This window comes from Melanerpes formicivorus, unplaced genomic scaffold, assembly GCF_026170545.1.
Source record: "Melanerpes formicivorus ecotype bairdi unplaced genomic scaffold, bMelFor1.0.p_v2 SCAF_8, whole genome shotgun sequence".
Lineage (NCBI taxonomy): Eukaryota > Metazoa > Chordata > Aves > Piciformes > Picidae > Melanerpes > Melanerpes formicivorus.
Genome location: NW_027142360.1, coordinates 26,767,720 through 26,787,979, shown reverse-complemented (window position 1 = coordinate 26,787,979; position 20,260 = coordinate 26,767,720).

The following is a 20,260-nucleotide window of genomic DNA, read 5'->3' as shown; positions in this document are numbered from 1 at the left end:
CATCTCCATCTCTCCAGTCCTATCACTCCCTGACACCCTCAAAAATTCCCTCCCCAGCTTTCTTGTAGCCCCCTGCAGATCCTGGAAGGCCACAATTAGGTCTCCTCAGAGCCTTCTCTTCCCCAGACTGAATAATCCCAACTCTCTCACAGTCTGCTTTAATACTTTTTGCTTTTCCTCCTTTGCTTTCTGCTTCACTGCAAATTAATAGAAACCCTCTCAAAACGTTAGAGCATGAATATTTAGCAGTATGCAAATCTCTTATGTTGCAGAGATCCTTATTTTTAGCTCCCATATCTTGACATAGCCAAAGAGATGATCTCATAAACTGTTATGGGCTAGGGTGGTGTACAGAGAGAAGCAGCAAAGCAAGTAGAGATCTGGCAGGGCAGAGCATGGTTTAGATGTTGAATTTCTGTCTCCATAGAACCATAGAATCAACCAGGTTGGAAAAGACCTCAGAGGTCATCAAGTCCAACCTATTACCTAATACCTCCTGACAACTAAACCTTGGCTTCAAGTGCCACATCCAAGCCTTTTTTTGAACACCTCCAGTGATGGTGACTCCACCACCTCCCTGGGCAGCACATCCCAGTGGCCATTCTCTCTTTCTGGGAAGAGCTTTCTCCTCACTTCCAGCCTAAACCTCCCCTGGCACAACTTGACACTGTGCCCTCTTGTTGTGGTGCTAGTTGCCTGGGAGAAGAGACCAACCCCCAGCTGGCTGCAACCTCCCTTCAGGTAGCTGTAGACAGCAATAAGGTCTCCCCTGAACCTCCTCTTCTCCAGGCTTAATATAGCAAAGCAGTTGCTCCTCACCAGCCCTGTTCACCAGCATCACTGCCTGTCTCTGAACATGCTCCAGCACCTCAATGTCCTTGTAGTGAGGGGCTCAAAACCCAACCCAATACTCAAGCTGTGTGCTCTCATGGGGACAATTACTTCCCAGCTCCTGCTGGCCACCCTATTGCTGGTCCAGGCCAGGATGCTGTTGGCTTTTTTGGCCACCTGAGCACACTGTTCAGCTGGCTGTCACCAGTGTACTTCTTTGGTAGCTATCCAAGCTCATGCAGACTTCACAGGGGAGGAAATCTCTTAGTTAGCTGTTAGAATTTCAGCACAATGGAAGGTGCAGCAAAATTATGATTGCTCTCCTCCTCCTATTTTAGTGACTCCATTGGGAGGCCCTCTAAGTGCCTGCCTATTTATATTTGATCTTCTCTCCCTGCCCCCACAGCCACGGCAGCAGGCAGCTAAGCAGCTTGTTAACTACATTACAACCACCCCAAAACACAGCAAGTTTGATCCCTCAGCTGCAATGATAAGGATGTCATTTAAATCAGGGGAACTCTTTTTCCCTTCACACAAGATCTACATCTCATCCAGGTTATTTAAAACCCAGAGAGGTTTAGCTGGGACTTGTTTTCACCAACTTTCTCTGCTGCCTTGCCTAATTATCAGAGATGTCTTACCTCTAGAGAGAAAGTAATTTAATATGTGCTGGCTTGTGGGTTTTTTTATCCCCCTCCCTAGTTGCTACAGTAGCTGAGTCATAATAACATGCTTTGTGAAATTGCATCCTTGCTTGGCTGATGGGCAATGAGATAGAGGGAGCTGCATGAGTTTATAGATATATGTAGGAGAGACTCAGAGAAGAGATGGATTTTGGCAAGGCAAAGCCTGCTTTTAATCCACAGAAGTATATCTAAGTGTGGAAAAGAAAAAAAAGAGCTCAAAAATCCGCTGGCACACCAATGGTTTTGGCAGCACATTTCTCCTGCAAGCGTGCTCTGGTGTGAATTGTCTCTGAGGGAAAGAAACCAACCCCAAACCCTCAGATCCAGTATTAAAATAGGAGACCTTGGAAGTACTTCTGGTGGATTTTCACATCCCTAAGCACACATTTCATCAAAGCATGTCTTAAACCCCAGGATTTCTTGAACAAGAAGGTAGCTGATTAAAACAGGAGGGCAGGAACTATGTGACTGCTGCAATATACTGGGGGAGGATTCAAGGGGATTTGCATATCTTTATTATTATTATTATTCTGTTAGATATTGGAATCATCCCTCAAGGGAAGTGAGGGATTCTCCTCCCTTGGACAGTCTGAAGACTCAGTCTGCCAGGGTGCTGGGCCAGCTCCTATCATCTCCACTATCAGCTGGAAAGGTTGCATCAGTATATCCTTGAGGTCATTCTGGGATTCTGGGACTATTCTATTTAATTTCTTTTAGCACTCACTCTTGCAACTGCCAAGGTGATTAAGAAGGTTACCTTGGCCAAAAAAAAAAGTGTCTGATTGTTAAATTCATAGAATGGTTTAGGTTGGAAAGGAGCTTAAAGATCATCCAGTTCCAAACCCCTGCCACGGGCAGGGACACCTCCCACCAGCCCGGGCTGCTCAAGGTCTCATCCAGCCTGGTCTTGAACACCTCCAGAGAGGAGGCAGCCACAGCCTCCCTGGGCAACCTCTGCCAGTGCCTCCTCACCCTCACTGGAAAAAATGTCTTCCTAATCTCCACTAAACCTCTCCTCTTCAAGCTTCAATCCATTCCCTCTCATCCTATCACTGTAAATCCTTACAAAAAGTCCCTCCCCAGCTTTCCTGTAGGCCCCCTTCAGGTATTGGGAGGCTGCTCGTAGCTCTCCATTTGAAAACTGCTTACAACTGACATTCATTCACTCAGTGCTCAGAATGAAGGCTGACCAGGGCAGAGGCATGTTTGGGTTATCATTTTACTGAGAAGAATTCTTTGTAAGGTTAAGATTACATATCACAGAATGGTCTGGGTTGGAGGGGACCTCCAAAGCTCATCCAGACCAACCACCCTGCAGTCAGCAGGGACATCCTCAACTAGATCAGGTTACCCAGAGCCCTGTTGAGGCTCACCTTGAATATCTGGAGGTGTTCAGGAGGAGACTTGATAGGGTGCTTGGTTGCATGGTTTAGTTGATTAGGTGGTGTTGGATGACAGGTTGGACACAATGATCTTGAGGGTCTCTTCCAACCTGGTCTATTTTATTCTATTCTATTCTATTCTATTCTATTCTATTCTATTCTATTCTATTCTATTCTATTCTATTCTATTCTATTCTATTCTATTCTATTCTATTCTATTCCATTCCATTCCATTCCATTCCATTCCATTCCATTCCATTCCATCCTATCCTATCCTATCCTATCCTATCCTATCCTATCCTATCCTATCCCATCCTATCCTATCCCATCCTATCCTATCTCCAGGGATGGGGGCCCAAACACCTCCCTGGGCATAATGTATTCCTTATGTCTTGAAGGAGGTAACAAAAAGAGACTGGAAGACACCCAGTAAGATGAGCAGCATCATAACACACCAGGAGAAAGCCAAGTGCCTTGGGGAAGCATTAAAAAACCCAACCAAACAGAAAGCACAACTGGAGCAAGCCCTGTGACTAGAGGGCTTTCTAATGCAGCACATGTTCCTACCAGTCAGCATTTCCTTTGCAAGGCTGCAACACCCTTGTTTGCTCTTTGGTGACAGATTAAGCACAGATGGTAATTCAGCAGTCTTGTCTGTGCCTGTTGGCCCAGAGAACGTGACCTGCATCTGTTCTAAGCAGCAGACTAATGTGTTTGCTCAAGACAGCAGCAGGCATTGCTGAGTAATCCTTGGATTCACATGAGAGAGAGCCTCACTTCTTGCCTCCAAGACTTTTCCAACATGGAAGGGCAGGTGCTGGTGTGTGCTTGTTCTGGGGTGAACGATGGCTTTCTACAGCACTGCTGGAACTGCTGCTGGGAAAGGGTTTTGAGGAGAACAGGAAAATGAACACATTGCTACCCCACTACAAGAAGGACATTGGGGTGCTGGAGCACGTCCAAAGAAGAGCAACTAACTGGTGAAGGACCTTGAGCACAAGTCTTGAGAGGAATGCCTGGGGGAACTGGGGCTGTTTAGCTCGGAGAAGAGGAGGCTGAGAGGAGACCTCATCATCTGCTACAATGACCCCAAAGGAGGCTGGAGCCAGGTGGGATTTTGGTCTCTTCTCACATGCAACAAGTGGCAGGACAAGAGGAAATGGCTTCAAGTTGTGCCAGGGGAGGTTCTGGTTGGATGTTAGGAAAATTTCTTCTCAGGCACTGTCCCAGGCTGCCCAGGGAGGTGGTGGAGTCACCATCTCTGGAGGCAATTAAAAGGTGCATGGATGTGGTGCTGAGGGATGTGGTTTAGTGGCAGTGGCTCAGCAGCAGTGATGGGTTTGTGAGCTCCAGGTGGGTGGTTGGATTTGATGATCTCAAAGGTCTCCTCCAACCTCAACAGTTCTATGGCTCCATAGTTCTAAATGAGTCCATTCCAGTAGCCACTAAAAAGTGTATCTGTGAATGGAAGCTCAAACACAAACAAGGCTAAACAAGGCTCTACTTTAACATGGCAATCAGTGGTGGCTTTGTCATCTTCCCATGTCAAGCTCCAGTGTTATATTTTGGCTATGGCTTCTCTTCAGAGATACCCTGTCTACATTTTGGAGCATCTCAATTGATCTTCCTGCTATAAATCAAACCTGACAGAGAGGCAATTGATTTTTGGTCTCACCATTGAAATTCTTTCCCCCTTTTTCTTGTCACTCTGAAGTATTGATCCACAAGACAGATATGGCCTTAAACATGTGTCTTAGAAAAGCAGAGAACATTAGTAGCTCATTAGTTCCACCATGTCTTCAGAGACATCTGAAGTACCCCCACAGGTTATTTATGTGCTAGTGCCCCATAGCTTTTCCTCACTTCACCTGCCTGCATCCTGCTGCCACTGGAATGTGCAGCTTGAAACATCAAGGGCTGAAACTTGGACTGTAGATGTATAATGACAATAAAATGCCCTTTCAAACTCTAGCAAGAAGCCAAACAGAGCATCTGCCCTTCTAAGAAAGCACAGTGAACAATGGCATTGGAAAAGCCTCCAGCTAAACTCTGTCTTCTGCAATCAGTTCTGCAAGGGTTTATTAAAAGAGAGAAATTCTATAGTGCACTGCCATAAAAATGCAGCTCTAAGAGGCACATCTCACAGCCAGACTTGATGGTTTGATAGTGCTGAGGCTGAAGAATGAATGGTGCACAGAAGAAGGCAGGAAATTAGCTAAATAAGTGAATTGCTCCTGACAGTGCTTAATGTGATAAAGATCTCATAGGTCATGAAAGCCTACTCAGAACAATGGAGTAGTTGAATGCCATTCTTGTATCAAATTAATCAAGTGCATTCCATTTCTATATGAAGTTTGCTAAGTACAACTGTAATGCCCAGGAATGCTAAGGAAAGAGGTTATCCTTCAGATAGTTATCAACAGAAGAGAGCTGAAGACAAGCATAAGCTGTGGCTGAATTAGTTCAATGTATTTAAAAGGGTAAGGGGACATTGAGGTACTTGAATGTGTCCAGAGAAGGGCAAGGAGGCTGGGGAGAGGTCTGGAGCACAGCCCTGGGAGGAGAGGCTGAGGGAGCTGGGGTTGCTTAGTCTGGAGAAGAGGCGGCTCAGGGGAGACCTTCTTGCTCTCTCCAACTACCTGAAGGGAGGTTGTAGCCAGCTGGGGGTTGGTCTCTTCTCCCAGGCAAGCAGCACCAGAACAAGAGGACACAGTCTCAAGCTGTGCCAGGGGAAGTTTAGGCTGGAGGTGAGGAGAAAGTTCTTCCCAGCAAGAGAGATTGGCCATTGGGATGTGCTGCCCAGGGAGGTGGTGGACTCACCATCCCTGGAGGTGTTCAAGAAAGGCTTGGATGTGGCACTTGGAGCCACGGTTTAGTTGTCAGGAGGTGTTAGGTGTTAGGTAATAGGTTGGACTTGATGATCTCTGAGGTCTTTTCCAACCTGGTTGGTTCTGTGAAGAATGTTTAAGGCTTTTATTCATAAAGTTCCATTTCCAGCTCACTTCCTTCCTCACTGAAAAGTGCTCTTCTCTTTAGTACATGCATCTCAAAGAAACGAGGCCAATAGATTTGCCAAGGCTGGGGTTTCACACCCAATGCTTTGCATGTGAGAAGATCTTTTCAAAATAGCTGTCTCGACTGCAAAGAGATTTTCATTTTGACTACCCAGCACTGAAGAGCTGCAGGCTCAGATGCAAATTTCTGCTTGCATCCTGACACAAAAAGAAAGAAAAGTAGATTCACAGGCAGAGAAACTATGCAATTAGCCCTTCAGTCTCTATATTCCCACTGGATTTCAGAGGGAAAAAGAGGCTGACTCAGTACTGTTGTGAAGTGGAAAATGACTTACCTTTGTGAAGCATCTGTTCCAGTACAGCAGAAGAGTCTTATTTTCCAGTAAATTATTTATTAGAAGTCACTCTTCATAGCTTCTCAAAGCAGAGCTGGAGATCAGCTTCACAGGAACAGGTTTGGGGCTGATCTCCTCACTTCAGGGAACTTCTTGCGTTGCAGCTTGTGTCCATTGCCCCTCGTCCTATCATAGGACATGACTGAAAAGAGCCTGGCTGCTGCTGCTTCCTCTTGAGGTCCACCCTTCAGGTGTCTATAAACATTGATCAGATCCCCTCGCAGTCTTCTCCAGGTTAACCATCCTTTCCTTGCTTTGGTCTCCAGGTCTCTCAGCCTTTCCTTGCTTTGGTCTCCAGGTCTCTCAGCCTTTCCTTGCTTTGGTCTCCAGGTCTCTCAGCTTTTCCTTGCTTTGGTTTCCAGGTCTCTCAGCCTTTCCTTGCTTTGGTCTCCAGGTCTCTCAGCCTTTCCTTGCTTTGGTCTCCAGGTCTCTCAGCTTTTCCTTGCTTTGGTCTCCAGGTCTCTCAGCTTTTCCTTGCTTTGGTTTCCAGGTCTCTCAGCTTTTCCTTGCTTTGGTCTCCAGATCTCTCAGCTTTTCCTTGCTTTGGTCTCCAGGTCTCTCAGCTTTTCCTTGCTTTGGTTTCCAGGTCTCTCAGCCTTTCCTTGCTTTGGTCTCCAGGTCTCTCAGCCTTTCCTTGCTTTGGTCTCCAGGTCTCTCATCTTTTCCTTGCTTTGGTCTCCAGGTCTCTCAGCCTTTCCTTGCTTTGGTCTCCAGGTCTCTCAGCTTTTCCTTGGTTTGGTCTCTATTCACTCTGCCTGGCAGTCTCTGCTTCCAAAACCTTCCTCAATGTCTACCACAGAAGTCCCTTCTGGGGCCCCAGATGCTCCCTTTTTGCCTGGACTATAGTCCTTGGGCAGCTATCTCTAACAACATGATTGCTCACAACGGAGGATAATGAACCCACTCATTTATACCTGTTGTGTGGCTGCTTAACTCAGGGATGTTTATGCCCTGTCACCAGTTCCATGTGTTTTCCTAACTTCCAGCAAATAAACATACCCATGCGTGTCATCCCCTGAGACCTTGTTATTGACCATGGTGGTGGCAGAAAAATCAGCCTGCTGTAGTCAGAAAAGCTAACATTTGATACATCATAGAATCAAAGAACTGTTTAGGCTGGAAAAGACCTCTGAGATTGAGACCAGCCATCATCCTATCACCACCATGGCCAATAAACCATGGCCCCAAGTGCCATGGCCACAGGGTTTTCTTAAACACCTCCAGGGGTGGGGACTCCACCTTCTTCCTGGGCAGCCTGTGCCAGTGCCTGACCACTCCTTCAGTAAATAAATTGTTCCTCATCTCCCCTGGCACCATTTCAGGCCATTTCCTCTCCTATCACCTGAGACTAGGGAGAAGAGACCAACCCCCATCTAATTCCAACCTCCTTTCAGGGAGTTCACAGGATCACAGGATGTTAGGGGTTGGGAGGAACCTCTGGAGATCATCGAGTCCAACCCCCCTGCCAGTGCAGGATCATAGCTGTAGAGAGCAAGGAAGTCTCCCCTCAGCCTCCTCTTCTCCACACTGAACACCCCCAGCTCCATCAGCTGTTCCTCCCCAGCCCTGTTCTCCAGACCCTTCCCCAGCTTTGTTGCCCTTCTCTGGACCTGCTCCAGCAACTCAATGTCCTTCTTGCAGCGAGGGGCCCAAAACTGAGCCCAGTGTAGACCCTTACTTTCTTTAGCCAGTTCTTTCAAGAGCAGTAGTGCACTTAGTTATGGTCAGAAAGCAGTATCAGAGCTGAACCATTAAAACTTTGATCAGGAGTGCAAAAGATCAGTCTTTCAAGCCCTAGGGAAAGTATCTGTGTGACAGGTAGCTGGATGAAACTGATTTAGGAAAGAGACTTAGTGGCCACAGAAAAAGAGACTGGAAAGGTCACAGTAATAAATGAAATGTTCTCTTTTTCATTTCTGACTGACGTTATATGTGGAAGTTAAGGCTGAAACTCTGCCTCACTGAAACCAGTGGCCAGGCCTGCAGATAATTTCGTGGAGGACTAATTTTGCACACTGTCCCTGCAGTAAATTCAGTGGAAAGCAGACGTGCACATGTCTGCCGGCACTGAGCTATCCAAGGTGTCAAATCATGGGCATATGCTGAGATGCCTGGCTGCAGGTAGCACTGGAACCCCAGTGGACAAATGCTAAGGAAGGTTTTTAGACACATTGAGAAGAGTTTTCTTTGCAAGAGAACAAAAATATGTATGGTGAAGGGAAGGAATGGGAAAGGAGGAGGAAGAAGGATTTGAGGCAGCATAGGCTGCCAAGATGCAACCAAACTCATGGTTGGTGAAAAACTCAGTGAGTGTTTCAGGTGTGAAGAGTTGATGAAACATCTTCCAAATGGCCTGAAACTGTGCAAGGGGAGGCTTAGGTTGGAGATTAGGCAAAAATTGATTTGCTGTATGCATGGTCAGGGACTGGCACAGGCTGCCCAGGGAGGTGGTGGAGTCCCCATCCCTGGAGGTGTTCAAGAAACCTGTGGCCAAGGCACTTGGGGCCAGGGTTTGATGGCCATGGTGGGGCTGGGTTAATGGTTGGACTGGATGATGTTGGAAGTCTTTTCCAACCAAAACAGTTCTCTGATTCTGTAATTTGGAACCATTTTTGTTTATGGTAGCCTCTCAGCTGTGCACCAGTTAGTGAAGATATACCCAGGGAGCAACAACCAACTAATGCACCATTCTGTAACCTACCCTGATGCATTTTTGCCTGCTCAAGGAAGACATCTCTCTGTTTTGAATACAGGAGGTACAAAAGATTGCACCAGCTGAGAGTGTATTTTGGGATGTGTCATAGTGTGGTGTTGTCACAGAATGCATCAGGCTGGAAGGGACCCTCCAAGGCCTTCTCATCCAAGCCACCTGGCAGGGATCACTGTCCTCATTGAGAAAACTCTCTTTGTGTACATCCTTCCCTTTGGGGAACTGTAGCTTATATGTCATACATGTCCTGAGATACATGAGAAACAGCTTGGAGACAGCACAATTCTGACACTTCTGCCTTAAGCAACAAGCCCTAAGGCTGTGTTAAAGAAAAAGGAGGGGAAAAGAAAGAAACCAAAAAAAAGGAAAAATCAATTCCTTGTCTGACTGGAGGATTAGGAGAAGCTTATGGAATGACATCTACTTGACAGAGAAGACAGCAGTGCATCAGCTGTAGAGCTTGTTCTTTTCTGAGGCTGATGTAGTGAAATCATGTCTACCTAGCTTAAAGCCTGGGTAAAAAAGAAGAGGCAATGCGCAGAGAGCTGCACGAGTGCTGAAGATGTGTTTCAGACTGAAGCAGTAAGCAAGAGTTCCAGTGCTCCCAGGGACCCTCAGTATATGCTTTAGGGACTAGATCAGACACTGGGACAGCTTGCCCAGGGAGGTTGCGGATGTCCCCTCCATGGAGGTGTTCACGGTCAGGCTGGATGAGGAGGTGTCCCTGCCCATGGCAGGGGGGTTGGAACTGGATGATCTTGAAAGTCCTTTCCAACTCAACCCTTTATAAGCTTCTATGATCTAACTCTTTACCCCACACTACGAACCCTGCCTTATGGCAATTATTGTGGAAGCTAACTTTCTAGTTTGGAATGGAGTCTGAACTCAGCCATGCACACCAATGAGATCTGAACAAGAAAGATGTTGAGGTGCTGGAAGGTGTCCAGAGAAGGGCAACAAAGCTGGGGAGGTGTCTGGAGCACAGCCCTGGGAGGAGAGGCTGAGGGAGCTGGGGTTGCTTAGCCTGGAGAAGAGGAGGCTCAGGGGAGACCTTCTTGCTCTCTCCAACTACCTGAAGGGAGGCTGTAGCCAGCTGGGGGTTGGTCTTTTCTCCCAGGCAACCAGCAGCAGAACAAGAGGACACAGTCTCAGGCTGTGCCAGTGGAGGTTTTGGCTGGAGGTGAGGAGAAAGTTCTTCCCAGACAGAGATTGGCCTTTGGGATGTGCTGCCCAGGGAGGTGGTGGAGTCACAGTGCCTGGAAGTGTTCAGGCAAGGCTTGGATGTGACACTCGGAGCCCAGGTTTAGTTGTCAGGAGGTGTTAGGTATTAAGTAATAGGTTGGACTTGAGGATCTCTAAAGTCTTTTCCAACCTGGTTGATTCTATGGTTCTATGATGCTATGAGTTTGAAAGTCCCTGCCATTCCTAGATCCCTAAAAGACTGACTGCTTTTTAGTTTTGTAGTCTTCATAGATATATTTTAGAGTGGAGCTCCTTAACTCTCACCTATCAGCTCTCATGGACATTTTTGTTGTTTATCAGTGCTCATGCTGGAAAGTCTGTGGGTCTGACATGATTAATAGCATATCCTCAGGGATCTACACAGTGGAAGTACCATGCTTGACCCTGCCAACACTCAGCATTTCAGTCTTCAAACCTTCCTGGGGCTTCTTAACCTCACTTGCTTGTCAAGTGCTCCTGAGGTCACATCTTGATTAATTTAGATGAGAGTTAATTTCAGAGCCTATGGTTTATGATTCTATGGTTCCATGCCTCTGTGACAATTAGCTTTTCTCTATTGTAGTTATCCTGCACCACCCACCTTCTTACAACTTGGGAAACATTAAGCATTCTCAGCTCAGATCCAGACAACTTAGAAGAGGACATCTGAAATATGTAGTTAAGAAGTAAGTTTTAGCTCAGTGGTAAGGGCATGTTTGCTGTCATCATGATAATGAAGCTCTGGGCAACCTGATCTAGTTGAGGATGCCTCTGCTTACTGCAGAGGGGGTTGGACTAGCTGACCCTAACCCTAACCCACACCTTTCTATGATTATTTTCTATGATTTAAAATGATTGTCCTGATGAATGTGATTTATGTGACTTTGCAAAGGATGCAATTACTACAGCTTTGCAAACCATGACTTTTACTCTTTGAGACAGCTAGGAGCTGAGTTGGTGGAGAGGAACCTCTCTAAATGATTATTCTCATTGCACACAGACTCAATCTACTATTTCCTTTTCATCCATCCTCCACTTTCTACTTCCCTTTTGCAATTCTATAGACTCTTTTCTGCCTAACATAAACTCAGTTTGCACTGCGCTTGACACAGGCTCAGAGCCAAGGTCTCCTTTGCTATAGGTGGCAGCACTGGCTTGTTATAAATGTTGGTGGGCTTCCCTCTCTTGAAGGAAATCACTGTAAGGACAGCTGGGCAGCATGTAGGTTCTCAGTGATGTAATTGTGGTGATAATTTAGAGAGTCAGAATGCAACCCTGGTGTTTTTTTCTTCTTATAGGAACATCTCTTCCAACCTGGTCTATTCTATTCTATTCTATTCTATTCTATTCTATTCTATTCTATTCTATTCTATTCTATTCTATTCTATTCTATTCTATTCTATTCTATTCTATTCTATTCTATTCTATTCTATTCTATTCTATTCTATTCTATTCTATTCTATTCCATTCCATTCCATTCCATTCCATTCCATTCCATTCCATTCCATTCCACCCTACCCTGTTCTGTCCTGTCCTATCCTGTCCTATCCTATCCTATCTTATCCTATCCTACCCTATCCTATCCTATCCTATCCTATCCTATCCTATCCTATCCTATCCTATCCTATCCTATCCTACCCTATCTCTATTATTTCCCTCATGTGCACTTTCTAATGCCCAGTTAAGGGCAATTATATAGAATCATAACAGAATCACAGAATCATGGAACCATAGAATCACAGAAGCACAGAATCAGAGAATAGAATCTAGAATAGAATAGAATAGAATAGAATAGAATAGAATAGAAGCATAGAATAGAAGCATAGAATAGAAGCATAGAATAGAAGCATAGAATAGAAGCATAGAATAGAATAGAATAATTGAATCATTGAATCACAGAACCATTGAATCATAGAATGGTCTGGGTTGAAAGGGACCTCCAAAGGTCACCTACTCCAACCCACTCTGCAGTAAGCAGAAATTCTGAAACCATAGCTGCAGTTTTGGCTGCATTCATTGCTAATAATAATAATAATAATAATACCAAAAAAAAAGGCAATTTGTAAAGAAAAACCCACTGCAAATTGTGGCACAGTTGTGAGCCTGGGGCATTATTTGCTTTTCTAATGAGAATCTCCTAAACTCAATTTTCAGCGCATCAGATTCCAGTATTCATAGATTCATAGAATGGTTTGGGTTGGAAGGGACCTTAAAGGTCATCCAGATCCAACCCCCCTGACTTGGGCAGGGACACCTCCCACCAGCCCAGGTTGCTCAAGCTGGCCTTGAACACCTCCAGGGAGGAGGCAGCCACAACCTCCTTGGGCAACCTGTTCCAGTGTCTTACTGGAAAGAATTTCTTCCTAATCTCCAGTTTAAATCTGCCCTCAAACTTCAAGGCATTGCCTCTCATTCTCAGTCAAGTTCTCTTCTCCAGGCTAAGCAGCCCCAGGGCTCTCAGCCTTTCCTCATCACACAGATTTTCCAGTCCCTTCAGCATCCTTGTAGCCTCCACTGGACTCTCTCCAGTAGTTCCCTGGTCCCTCTTGAGCTGGGGAGCCCTGACCTGGGCACAGTGCTCCAGATTTGATCTCACAGAGTAGATGATTTGCAACATTGCTTTGATGGGAGGCACAGCTGAGTTACAACCCTATCTAATTGCTGAATATGACAAAAGGTGAATGACAGCAGCAGATTAAGCTGATTTTCCCCCCTCTGCCTTCTTTAAATGCATTGTTTCAGACAATAATGATTAAAGAAACCCAAACCACACCACAAAACATAAACTTGAGTAGTTCACTTCAAACCTCACCCAAAGGTCTGCACTTTCTCCTGCCAAAGTGTGGCCAACTTTCATTTCAAAGAGGATTTCTGGTTTGTTATTTTCTTACCATGTTTTTCCCTGCACATGCATGTGGTGAGTGGAATCTTTTTGCTATTAAAAGCTGCAGTTGAGAAAGGCTTTAAATACCTTCTGCCCTACTGCACCCCTTGCCAAAGTTCTCCTTTCCAGCTAGGTACCAGGCTGCTGCTGGATAAATATTCATCTTGCCTTGCTCCTGAAGCTCTCTCTTGCACCAGCTCCACCCCTTGACTCTGCCCACTGCTGGGGCAGTTCTTTTAATCACTGTCTCCCTCTCAGGCTTGAAGCAGCTTTTATCCTCCATGAATTTTAGACATTTCATTCTGTTTTTTTTTTGGGTTTATTTTGTTGGTTTGGGTTTGGTTTTTTTCCTCTGTATTTGCCCTAAAAATCCAGCTCCAGCTCCCTTTGCTGTAGTAATTACTTGAGGGGGGGAAAAAAAAACACCACATAAAATAGAGTTATATTTAGAAAATGATCATTGTGATTATTAGCTAAGGCTTTCCATAGGGAAGCAGGATGTGAGGAGGAGATGAAATAGAGCACTGATAAAAACAGTTAATTAAAAGGGGACTAAAAGCTGCACTGGAACTGACTGCATTTTAGGTCACAAGTGGGAACTATGCTGACTTTCCTTCTTGCATGTCGTTGTCATGCAGATACTTCTTTGTGGGTCAGCCTCAAGGCTTTAGTCCTAAAACATCCTCTGTTGACACAGGGGTTGGAGAGTTGGCAGCAAATTCAATCCTCTTGCCATTCTGGACTTATTTTTGTTGAGGTTACAAACACTTCAGAGCAATGTATCTAAGAGAATCACAGAATGGTTTGGGTTGGAAGGGGCCTTCAAGATCACCTTGTTTCAACCCCCCTGCCATGAGCAGGGGCACCTCCCACCAGCCCAGGTTGCTCAAGGGTTCACCCAGCCTGGCCTTGAACACCTCCAGGGAGGAGGATGCTACAACCTCCCTGAGCAACCTGTGCCAGTGTCTCATCACCCTCACTGGAAAGAATTTCTTCCTCTAATCTAAATCTCCCCTCTTCCAGCTTCAATTCATTCCCTCTCATCCTATCACTACAAGACCTTGTCAAAAGTCTCATGAAGAATGCTGAAGAAAAGGCTCAGGCAGAATCTATAAACAAGTTGTGGGGGTTTTGTTCTCAATCAGAAAATTCAAAGCATAGAATGGGTTGGGTTGGAAGGGACCTTAAAGCTCATCAAGTTCCAACCCCCCTGCCATGGGCAGGGACACCTCCCACCAGCCCAGGTTGCTCAGGATCTCATCCAGCCTGGCCTTGAACACCTCCAAGCATGAGGCATCCACAATCTCCCAGAGCAACCTGTTCTGGTGTCTCCCCACCCTCACTGGAAAGAATTTCTTCCTTACACCTAGTCTAAATCTGCCCTCCTCAAACTTCAGGGCATGCCCTCTCATCCTCAATAAACTCAGTAAACTTCCATCCAGATTTAGAGTGCTCTAAAGATCCTAACCCTGTGGAGACCCCCTTAGAATGAGTCTTCAAAGCAGCACTGCTGGCTTTGGGTTTCCTCACAAGCCAGTTCCAAAACCCATGCAAGCAACTTGCTTTGCCACGTTTCCTCTTTCTCTTTTAGCAGATCATCACAGGCTGGAGTTTGCCCACTTTGTGATCCAAAACACCTTGCAGCACATTCCTAAGTGACAGAGAGAGGGGTCCTTGCTTCCTTTAGGGAACACTGTACCCCAATTCTCCTTCATAGCAACTATTAAGACTGGAAAATGACCCTGTGGTGCTGCTCTTCCTTACATGTCAAAGGAAGTGGAATGCTTTTTACTCATCGCCCTAGCTGATGCTGCCTTGGCAGGGGGGTTGGACTCAATGGTCTCTGGAGGTCCCTTCCCACCTCTAATGGTCTGTGATTCTGTGACCTTGCAAGCTGGAAGCCATCTGAGCCCTACTGGGTGCCTTACACAATATTACTTCCCCATATTCCAAAATAATAGTTCCTATCCCACCAAACTTCTGCAATGTTAGTGAGAACCCATATTCACATCAAAGATACCAGCAGAACTCTTATTTTCTGCAGGGGAGCCAGGATCCCAGGCTCACAGGATGTCAGGGGTTGGAAGGGACCCAAAGAGATCATTGAGTCCAACCCCCCTGCCAGAGCAGGACCATACAATCTAGCTCAGGTCACACAGGAACTCATCCAGATGGGGCTGGAAAGGCTCCAGAGAAGGAGACTCCACAACCTCTCTGGGCAGCCTGCTCCAGTACTCTGTGACCCTCCTTGTGTTCCTCCTTGGGTTGAGGTGGAGCCTCCTGTGCTGCAGGTTACATCCACTGCTCCTTGTCCTGTCACAGGGAGCAAGTGAGCAGAGCCTGTCCCCTCCCTCCTGACCCCCAGCCCTCAGATATTGATAGACATTTATTAAATCCCCTCTCAGTCTTCTCTTTTCCAGACTAAAAAGCACCAGATCCCTCAGCCTCTCCTCACTGGGCAGTGCTCCAGTCCCCTAATCACCCTCATAGCCCTCCACTGGACCCTCTCCAGCAGATCCCTGTCCCTCTTGAACTGGGGAGCCCAGAACTGAATGCAGTACTCAAGATGAGGTCTCAGCAGAGCAGAGTAGAGGAGGAGCAGAACCTCCCTCCATCTGCTGCACACAGTCTGAGAATCCTGAGTAAAAAGGACCCTGGAAAATCAATGGTTTGTTCAGGAAGGAGAAATTACCTTTCCTTGGCTGACCACGGCTGTGTAGGTAACTGATGCTTTAAGTGATGCGGGCTGCAGCAGAGCAGCACTGAAGCATTTCAGTTCAGCTCAGTGGTTAATTCAAGTGTGATAACAGAGTGGATCAGAAGGCTTCCCTCTTGGTCTCCTCTAAGATCTTTCTTCTCAGTTTTGTTACCTTTCCTGATGGAGTATGAAACATCTGTCACCGTGATAAGCTTCAGCTAACTCTCTGTTTCATTACCCATCCCCTGCAAGCAGTGATCTTGACCACTCTAAAGGGTTTTTTTCTGCTCATTTTCACAATGCATGGAACAAAAGGCAGGACTGATGTGGGTTTTTTTGTACTGTTGCAATATGAAGTGTGACCCAGTAAATTGAATTAACCTTTCAGAATATCCTTGACATTTTCTCTTTCTGACCTTGCTCTGTTTGTTGCCTGTCCTCAAAGGTTTTTAACACCTTGCCCAGGATACTCCACCTGGAAGTGGGGTACAGATGAATAATAGGCTGGCATGTTTATTTCATATGGCTAGAGGAGGATCAGATGGGTGAACTGCTGAGGATCATGCATTTTTTAACAGGGCTGCAAAGGCTCTCCAGTCCGTGTGGTAAAGAAGGAGCCAACCAAGATGAAGCAATTATGCATTTTGATCAGCTGCTGAGATTGATCAGACTTAGCTGAAAGCCTCACATGAAAGGAAGGAGATAGCAGCAGCCACTTCACAGAGACTAAAAGGTCACTGATTGCAAGAAGGGACAATGAGGGAAGAGTGAGACCCAGCAGAAAAGGCTGATCCTGCACACCTCAGAAGACAAAACCCCACACAAGACATAGTGTGAGGGCCACAAAGATGATCCAGGGGCTGGAGCAGCTCTGCTATGAGGACAGGCTGGGAGAGCTGGGGGTGTTCAGCCTGGAGAGGAGAAGACTCTGGGGGCACCTTAGAGCTGCTTTCCAATACCTGAAGGGATCCTATCGTAAGGCTGGAGATGGACTTTTCATAAGGGTGTCTAGCAATAGGAGAAGGGGGAATGGTTTGAAGCTGAGGGAGGGTGGGCTGAGACTGGATTTGAGGAAGAAGTCCTTCAGTATGAGGGTGGTGAGACTCTGGAACAAGCTGCCCAAGGAAGCTGTGGATGCCTTCTCCCTAGGGGTGTTCAAGGCCTGGCTGAATGGAGCCTTGAGCAGCTGAGTCTAGCTGAGCAGTGTCCCTGCCCGTGGCAGGGAGGTTGGAGTAGATGATCTCTGAGGTCCCTTCCAATTTGAGCCATTCTGTGAGTCTATGAAAATAAAGAAGAGAAGGGGGTGGGGGTTTTCTGCACTCTGCTTTTGGTCTAACTGTGGAAACAGCAGTAGAAATTGCTGAGCCCCTTGACATGGGCTTCAATTACTCTGTATCCCTGCAGAGGTGCACTGTAAATCATGCCTGGACTTCTGGAAAATGAGTGCCCTCAGGGTATGTGTCTGGAGGAGAGACATTAGTCCTGGGAGCTTGGCAGGAAGATTAGAAATTCCTAATCCTCAAGGCTGATGTTAAACAGAGGACCTTCAAGACACCATATATAAAAGCCCAAAGACAGGCTCCGTGATTGCACTTCACTGAGACTCCAAAAGCTTTAATCCTCAGTGTGCAGTGGGAGAGGCAGCCAAAAGTCAGCCTCCTGAGTGATCATTAAAGGCTGCTCAGTGAGGGCTTGGGCACGAAGAATGCAGTCAGATACCTTTAAGGCAAAGCACAGCAACAGGAGCATTATTTTAGGGTGAAAAGCAGCAGCTTAGTCTAAGAGAATAACAAAGCCCTTAAGCTTTGGGCAGACACCAATGATCCCTGATTCAGTTTTGGGCTGTCTACCTTGGGGTTTTTTTTCTCCTCTTTTTTTTTCAGGTTTCCAACTGTCCTGTCTTCTTGGCACTCCAGTTCAGCCACAGCTATTGGAGAAATCATTCCTTCACACAAAGCTCTTCCTGGTGTCTGTTTTTCGCTCCCCCTCCTTCCCTGCCTGCAGAACCACAGAGGAAGCTTTGATGAGGTCATTGTGTAAAACAAAGAAGCAAGCCCCCATATTTATTTGCCTGATCACTACCTAATAAAAGTTGTCCATTTTCACTATCAGGTAATGCCTTCTTTTGTGAGATTCCATTTTTTTCCATCTATCTACCTGGCATTTGTCAGGGTCAGCCGCAGACAAAATGTAAAGAGATAGAATCGTAGAATCAGACAATTGTCAGGGCTGGAAGGGAGCTCAAGGACCATCCAGTTCCAAGCCCCCTGCCAGGGGCAGGGACACCTCACACTACAGCAGGTTGCTCACAGCCACATCCAGCCTGGTCTTAAAAACCTCCAGGGATGAGGCTTCCACCACCTCCCTGGGCAACCTGTGCCAGGCTCTCACCACCCTCATGGGGAACAACTTCTTCCTAACATCCAATCTGAATCTACTCACTTCTAGTTTTTTCTCCATTCCCCCCAGTCTTATCATTACCTGCCCCCCTAAAAAGTCCCTCCCCAGGTAAGCAGTCCAGCTGAAAGCTCTTAATTGTAACTGAAGCTACAAAAGGGAAGTGCTTACAGTGAGCACTGGGGACTGGTTCCATTTCTCCCCTATGCCACTGTGATATCTCTTGGCTGTATGGTAAGGTGCAGGAATGAGGTCTGGGCAGGCATGCTCGGATGGATCAAACACTGGATGGATGGTCAGGCCTGGAGAGTGTAGGGAATGGAGTTAACTCCAGTTGGTGGCCACTCACAGGTGGTGTTCCCCAAGGTTCTGTTTTGGGGCCAATTTTCCTCAATATCTTTATCAATGATCTTCCTGAGGGGACTGAGTGCACCCTCAGTAAGTTTGCAGATGGGATATTGATCTGCTGGAGGGTAGGAAGGCTCTGCAGAGGGACCTGGCCAGGCTGGATCCATGGGCTGAAGTGTAATGTACATACAATTAATGAGGCTAATTGTATGAGGTTTAATGAAGCCAAGTGTTGGGTCCTGCACTTGGCTCACAACAACTCCAGGCAGCCCTACAGGCTTGGGGCAGAGTGGCTGGAGAGCTGCCTGGAAGAAAGGATCTGGGGGTGCTGGTTGACAGCGGCTGAACATGAGCCAGCAGTGTGCTCAGGAGGGCAAAGAGACCAACAGCATCCTGCCCTGCATGAAGAATAGTGCAGCCAGCAGGACTACAGAGCTGATTGTCCCACTGTACTCAGCACTGCTGAGGCTGCACCTTGAGTACTGCGTTCAGTTTTAGGCACTGCCCTACAAGAAAGACATTGAGGTGCTGGAGTGTGTCCAGAGAAAGGCAATGAAGCTGGGGAGGGGTCTGGAGAATAAGTCTTGTGAGGAGCAGCTGAGGGACCTGGAGTTGTTTAGTCTGAAGAAAAGGAGGTTGAGAGAAGACCTCATTGCTATCTAGAACTCCCTGAGAGGAGGTTGTAGAGCGCTGAGTGCTGGTCTCTTCTCACAAGTCACAACTTTCAGGACAGGAGGAAACGGCATCCTCTTGTTCTGGTCTCTTCTCCCAGGCACCCAGTACCAGAACAAGAGGACACAGTCTCAGGCTGCACCAGGGGAGGTTCAGGTTGGATATTAGGAAGAAGTTCTATACAGAAAGAGTGATTGCCCATTGGAATGGGCTGCCTGGGGAGGTGGTGGAGTCGCCGTCATTGGAGGTGTTCAGAAGGAGACTTGATGGGGTGCTTGGTGCCATGGGTTAGCTGTTTGGGTGGGTTGGATTGGTTGATGGGTTGGACACGATGATCTTGAAGGTCTCTTCCAACCTGGTTTGGTTTATTCTAATAAAGGTTTATTCTAAATCCAGGGGAGGCTCAGATTGGACATTAGGAAAAACCTCTGCTCCAGAGGGGTTCTCACAGACTGGAACAGGCTGTGCAGGGAAGTGCTTGAATCCCCATCCCTGGGTGGGTTTAAAAGCCATCTAGATGTGGTGCCCAAGGCTGTGCTGTAGGAATGGCCCTGGTAGAGTTAGATAATGCTTGGGCTTGACCTTAAAGGTCTTTTGCAACCATGGGGATCCTGTGACTCCGTGACTACGAGGGCTGTGTGCTCCCCAGGCCTGAGGTGCTGGGGCACTGTGAGCAGAGTCAGTCAGGACTGGTCATGCCCACAGGGACCTGGAAGGTAAGGCAGGTCTGATTAGAGGTCCAGCTAACCTTCAAATTGACCACAAAGAGTAAATACAATACAAGCAAATTAAATTAAATTAAAAATAAAATAAAATAATTAAATTAAATTAAATTAAATTAAATTAAATTAAATTAAATTAAATTAAATTAAAAAATCAAATAATAAAATAAAATAAAATAAAGTAAAATAAAATAAATTAAAATAAAATTAAAAATCAAAGAATAAATTAAAATAAAATAAAATTATAAAATAAAATAAAATAAACAATAAAATAAAATAATTAAATAAAATAATAAAAGG